Raw genomic sequence first — 7,084 nt, 5'->3', positions numbered from 1 at the left:
TCAGGTATACACTGTAGAACTGATGCTATCAGGCAGAAACCACTGACATGACCAACGCCTTCGATTTGGTTTCGTTTTGGAGAGAGGGCACAATAATGAGTCACCACTTCTCGGAAACAGGGGTTGGGTTTCTGCATCTTTGCAGCAAGCTGTGTAAACTTTTTAAGAAACTGGTGTGTAAAATATATGACAATACTAACAGGATATATGTATACAAAATTTTGAGGGAGGCATATTTTCCAGGGCCTTACACCCATCCCTCCAAAAACAAATGTCATCTTCGACATTTCCACAAGGTATCAATTCTATATTAAACATTTATTGAACTAAACTGATCATCGCGATCCTACCTAACAATGCAACAATAAAATGAGACGTAACAAGCAACAATCTCTGATCTACCGATAGTCGCTCCTCTAATATACTCCAAAACAACCTTAAACATAATAATGTATATACAATGAATCGATTGTTTTGAAACCAAATTTCAAAACAAAGTCGTTGAAGACCTTGTCTGCTGCAGTTCGACCGGATTTGTTGGTCGTGGGATATGCTTGTGCAAATCGGGTGAAATGGTCCATTACGACCAGAATGTACTCATATCCTCCACGACTACGTTCTAGATGAAGAAAGTCGATGCTCACCAGTTCGAAAGGCTCTGCTGTTGCGATAGGGATGAGGGGGGCCCTGTTGGGTTTCGATGGTTTCTTCTGTTTGATACACTGACATTGGGTGGTGACGTAAGTGTTGATTGTGCTGTCCATGTGGGGCCAGTAAAACCTATCCCTTGCCAACTCTACCGTCCGCTCTGATCCCAGATGTCCCATCTTGTTGTGGAGCTCCTCGCAAACGAAGATCCACCACTTCCTTGGAAGGACTAGCTGTGTTTTAGTTTTGGTTACACGACGGAGGATTCCATCATCTCCAACCTCTAGCCTTTTCCACTCGTGCATGATGGACTTGGTACCTTGGGTCTTATGCTGCCGCTCATGCTTCTTTGGCCATCTTCTCTTGGCTTGGTATTGCAAAATAGGGGCAATGTCTGTGTCCTCCTGTTGAGCTATTTTGACATCCTGTAAGGAGAATAACTGGGTACATCCCAATGTGGTGTCGGTCATGTCATCCTCCACAGCTGGATCCACCACCAAGGAATGTACAACAGCAAAATCATCATTCGACTGGTAGCGGATTCCCTGGAGGGTGGCAGTCATGACATCGGGGGAGATCTCCTCACTGTACTCTGCAGCTAGATTGCTGTTCACCAATAGCATACGTGATAGAGCATCAGCATCCCCATTTGCTCTTCCCGGTCTATAGCGGATGGAGAAATTGAAATCTGCTAGTTCCCCAATCCACCTATGACCAGTAGCATTCAATTTTGCGGTACTCAACACGTATGTGAGGGGGTTGTTATCCGTGAATACCACAAATGACTTCGCGTATTGGAGGTAACTTCGGAATTGGTCGGTGATGCTCCATTTAAGGGCCAAGAATTCCAACTTACCCGAATGTAGATGGTAATTCCTCTCGGCTGGTGTCAGGGTTCGGGAACCATAGGCGATGACCCGTAACTTCCCATCTTTTTCTTGATACAACACCGCTCCGAGCCCATCTTGGGGGGCATCAGTGTGCAGCACGAACGGAAGAGTGAAGTTAGGATATGCCATTACCGGTGGGTTACTTAGCTCATCAATGAATTCATTTATGATTGCCTGGTGGGAAGGTAACCAAGTAACTGGGGCATTCGATGGAGCTTGACCTCCAGACTTCTTCGGCTTGGCTATCCTGGTCTTCTTCTTGACTTCTCCTGTGTCCTGTGCTTGTAGAAGCTGGTAAAGCGGTCTGGCTCTCTTTGCGTAATTCTTGAGGTACCGTCTGTAATAGCCTGTCAGCCCAAGCAGCTTCCGTACTTCTCCAATTGTCTTTGGTGTCTTTTCTTTCAGTGACTGAAGTGCAGCCGTTTCTTCTTGGTCCGGTCTGTATCCATCAGCTGTGACTATACGTCCCAGATATTTCACCTTCTTTTGGAAAGTGTGACACTTGGCTGGCTTCAGTTTCACTCCATGTTGTTGCAGCCGTTGAAACACTGTTCTCAGATTGGCAACATGTTCTTCAAAAGTCTTGCTATAGACGATAATGTCATCAAGGTACACCTCACATATCACATGGTTCAGCCCGTCTAAGATATTCTCCATGCACCTCTGATAGGCAGCAGGGGCATTTCTGAGACCAAAGGGAATTCTAACCCACTCATGCAGTCCCCGAGGTGTGACAAAGGCTGTCAGTGGTCTGCTCTCTTCGGTCATAAACCCTTGGTGGTATGCTTTCCCTTGGTCAAGAGTGCTGAACCACAAGTTTCCTGCTAGACCATCTAAGACGTCTTGCATGCGTGGGATGGGTTGCCGGTCTGGTATTGTTTTGCTGTTGAGTCCCCTATAGTCGACACAGAGGCGAAGGCCACCATCTTTCTTCCGGACACAGACTACAGGGGATGCGTAAGCAGACTCTGATTTCACAATCCACCCTCTTTCAATCAGATCCTGCAAGTAGGTTTGCACCTCCTGGTATAACGGGCGGGGAATGGATTGGTAAGTTCGCTGTACAGGTATGTCGCCGGTCAATCTTATCTTCATTTGGAGGTTACGAATGCAGCCCATGTCATGTTCTCCAGTAGAAAAAGCTCCTGCTTCCTGTTTCATGAGGTCCTCTGCTGCAACCCTTTGCTCTGAAGTCAGCTGGCTGAAGTCGAAGGTATTGTTGTTCTTCTTTTGTTCTTCAGTTGAGACTGCAGATACTGTCACCTTTGGCACTTCTGTTGTGTCATCTTCTTCGTTGATGTTTTCAGGGAGAATTGTCCCTATCTGCTCTAACCTCCCAAGGGAGGTGTAGCGAGGTAGGGTGGTGTCCTTCCCTGAATGGTTGTGAATGGGTAGCTGGATGCAGCATGAGCTCCCAGGACTTAGCTGAACCAAGCAAGCTTCTAGTTCGATGCCCTCTGGCCATCCCATATGCCTGTCTGGTTCGAAGAGGACAGTGGTTTCCTCTCTTACTGGTCCTGGTCGTACGCGGACATCTAACATCCAACTCTTATTGGCTGGTATTCGCTCTTGTAGTTGACCAACTCTTACATGGCAAACATCGCTGGGGATGTCTGCCTTAAGGAGGTTCACCAGCTTCGGGATGTCTTGTTTGTGTTCTTGAAGGGAAGTCGCAAGGGCTTGGCATATTCCTTGGAGACTTTTGGAGTTCCTGACAATTTCCCCGATAACGTTAGTACCGATAATTGGTTCATAGATGTCCTCCTCGGTGACCAAAAATGGCACTTGACACCTATAGGAGGGTCCTCCGTGGGTCTCCAGATCAAACTGGACATCAATCCAGCCGATGTAGGGAATTTCCGACTTATTTGCTGTCTTCAATGTTAAGTTTTTGGGCACAAGCTCCTTGACATCCCTCAAGAGTACATCTGGAAGAATGTTTTTCCTGAAGTCCTCTGACAACACCAACACCTGCGCCCCAGTATCCCACAATGCCTCAATTTTGTGCCCATTTAACAAGCACTTAATAGTGCATCTTTCCCCAACCAACTTTACCAAATTGTGTAATTGTCGAGGAGGGAGACATGCACCACTGTTGCCCGATATCCCATTAACACTACGATTTGGACACTTACCTGTACTGGGGGACCCCTTGCGGCCATGACGAGCTACACCCGATCCCCTTGGTGAGCTCCGGAGTCGTTTCCCGGCTGGTCTCTTCGAAGGTTACATCCTCTAGTGAAGTGGTTGTCCGCTCCACAACGGTAGCAATGCCGACAGCGGTCACCCTCTCCTTGCTTGCGGCATCGATCGCACCCTCTGGGCCTCCGTTGCATCATGGGCGGCCTGGTGGGCGGTTGCGTGGCTCTCCCCTGTAGCTCTGCTACGTGTGCCTTCAGCTCCGCAATCTGTGCAGCCAGTCCCGCAGCGTCACCCTCCTTCCTTGGTTTTTCCCTCGGCGGGGTCGTTGGAGTCTGTCTGTCAGGTGTTTCTGAGACTGCAGCTACTCGTATAGTTGGTTTAGCATGAGGCTTCAGGAGACGCTTCTCCTCTAACGATGCGGCTACATTTAACCTCTCCAGGAGGATTTCGTCTGGAATTTCTGACTGTAAGGACGACTTAAGGTCATGTCGCACGTTGTCGTTAGTAAGTCCAGTTATTACAGTGTGCAGGAACATGTCCTGCACCAGGGCTGGATCGTATTTGAGACCATGAGAAGCTTGTCCGGATGCAACAACGATTCTCTGTCTTAGATCCAGGGCCCGCATGACAAATCCTTGGGGGGTTTCACCTTTACCTTGTACCAGCTGCGAAAGCTCTTGGTAAAGGTCTGTTGCCTCCTTCTCTTGATAGTGTGATTTCAGGACAGTTTTCAGGGATGTCAAGGTCAAATTGGAGTGGTTTTCCAGGTAGGAACGCAGACGAAGTCCCGGGTTGATTGCCCTCAAGACTGCTTCTACCACCTCCGCCTCCCCATATCCTCTCCCGAGAGCTGCCTCTATTTGATGGTTTAGGCTAGAATAACTCGAGCGGTCCTTTTGATGTGCATCCCCAACCTGTCCGCTGATCCTTAGTTCTTTTCTATATGCCGCTGGAATTATGGGGGTACATGCCGATATAGATTTCAGTTCGGGGGGTTTTACTGTGTTGTGGTCCTTGATGTCTTGCTGTTTCTCAGCTGATGTGGTAGCTTGTTTATCTGTGTCGTCTACCTGGATAGCGTCCATGGTCCCACCAAGCACTTCTAAACTCTGTGTAAGTGCTTGTAGATTACTTTGGGCACCCTCTTCTGCTACCTTTTCTGTAAGTTTATCCTGCAAAATCCTAGTAAGTGACCTTCTCTGCTTACCCTCACTTTGCTCCTTTGGTAAGTCAAAGCACTCACAAGCATCAAGTAGCTGGTCCCATGACAAACCGAACAGGATTCTCTCGATCTCAAACTGGAGGTCCTCGATAGTTCCCATGACTACAATTGGTTGTGTTTCCTTGTTGACTGTTGACCACAGCTATAAGCTTTTCATTTTCTGCTCCTGCCTGGTCCCGGTTCAACCCTCTAACACACACCGATTGCCGTCCTCTACCACGAGTCAACCAGTTATCGACGTCGGTTCATCTGCCAGCACTCCTCTCTACTGGTGCAGTGTCATCCAAGTTCTCGTCGAACAGCAAAAGTAAATTGCTGTCCTGGCAGGGTCGCCAGAAATGTTACCCCGGTCAGGGGGTAAATAATATAAATTCTGAAAAGAAATGAAGAGGCTGGTCAGAATAAGTGTTTACTGTGAAGCATCAGGTATAGAACTGATGCTATCAGGCAGAAACCACTGACATGACCAATGCCTTCGATTTGGTTTCGTTTTGGAGAGAGGGCACAATAATGAGTCACCACTTCTCGGAAACAGGGGTTGGGGTTCTGCATCTTTGCAGCAAGCTGTGTAAACTTTTTAAGAAACTGGTGTGTAAAATATATGACAATACTAACAGGATATATGTATACAAAATTTTGAGGGAGGCCTATTTTCCAGGGCCTTACACATAAATAAGTTGGTGCTCTTCTAGGGTGAAGTTTTTATGTAAATGAAATAGAGTTGTCAACAACTATATTTAAGTATTTTTAAATAAATGACTTACAATTATTCCCCTGTTTTATCTTGTTCACAAAATATAGTTTTTAACTTCTCAGCTATGATTTCCCTTTATAAAGTGAAAGGTAATGTTATGAATTAAAAAGTCTTTCCAGCTTCAGCTTGGTGCATGATATATGTACAAGTTTACCTACTACCGGTACATCACATTATCAAGAAAATGGATGCTCCCATATCATGCTAAAAGGCATTACATCTTGCCAATATGTCCTCATTTATATATCGCTTGTACATTTTCAAAAATAAATCTTTCATATTTCAGCATACAGTGTACCTACACATTATCTTAAAGACGAGGTTTCCTTTAAGACTTAAAGGTACTATGTCCCATTTGCATGTCGAAAAATGAAAAGGTTAAATTCCAACGGCATCTGCAAAAGGGACATAGTACCTTTAACACACTGTGTACATGTACATGTAGTTTTTTCTCTGTCCAAAGCTCATACCTTATTGGATAGATATGATCAAGTTCTAAAACTATTTGTCATGTGAATGCTTACCAACATACATATAGTTGCTTTATCATTGTTAAACAGCCTTTACATCAAAATACATATCAATGAAGTACTTTGAGAAGATGAGTGAACATGAACAGTGATCACTTCCTTTAATATTTTTGCAATAAAAATGACATTATTAAAGAGAACTTTGTGAAGTTGCCTTACTTGTAGATTGTGTGTACCTGACACATTGTAAATGAGCTTAAGTTTTATAGAGAGGTATAGGATGAGAAATGCTTTGATGTAAACCACTCTAGGATATAAATTTGTTAGGAGATAAGACTAGATATCATTGATGAGCGGTGTAGATACATGTGCATGTACATTACAAAACAATTGTTGTGTTTGAGTATTTAATATAAAGATAGTTGAATGTACATGCTGAAAAATCATGGAATTATGGAAACGACCATGATAATCTCATGAAATTATTCCTGTAAATAGGGTTACCAGTATAACATTTTGGTACATGTATGATTTCGCCCTTTCTAATAATTATTTTACCTATAGTTTGAAGCATGCATTGCTTTCACTGTCATGTAAAAATATCTAATGTTACCCTTTATTCCACCCATTGGTATAGACAACCAAATACACTCAATAAATATTAAATATCAAGTCAGCTCTCAATTAACATAAGAAAAAGAGGATCATGGAGGTCCAATGAGTACTGCTTAGGAATTGTTTGCTATATAAAGGCGCAAGTAGCTACAAGTAGTGCAGTCCCACTTTAAAGGGAAAGTCCACCCTGAAATTAAGTTAGTTTTAATAGGAGTAGAAAAATGAGAGAAACAAGTCAGTGAAAGTTTGAGCAAATTCCGATTAAAAATAAGGAAGTTAGGATTTTTGAAGTTGTGATCAATCAAACACAAATTGGCAACTCTATGACGTATCATGCGAGCTC

Source organism: Strongylocentrotus purpuratus, unplaced genomic scaffold, assembly GCF_000002235.5.
Source record: "Strongylocentrotus purpuratus isolate Spur 01 unplaced genomic scaffold, Spur_5.0 spur5_scaffold_16, whole genome shotgun sequence".
Taxonomy (NCBI): Eukaryota; Metazoa; Echinodermata; class Echinoidea; order Camarodonta; family Strongylocentrotidae; genus Strongylocentrotus; species Strongylocentrotus purpuratus.
The sequence above is the reverse complement of the archived record's forward strand: the minus strand, read 5'-3'. Positions refer to the sequence as shown.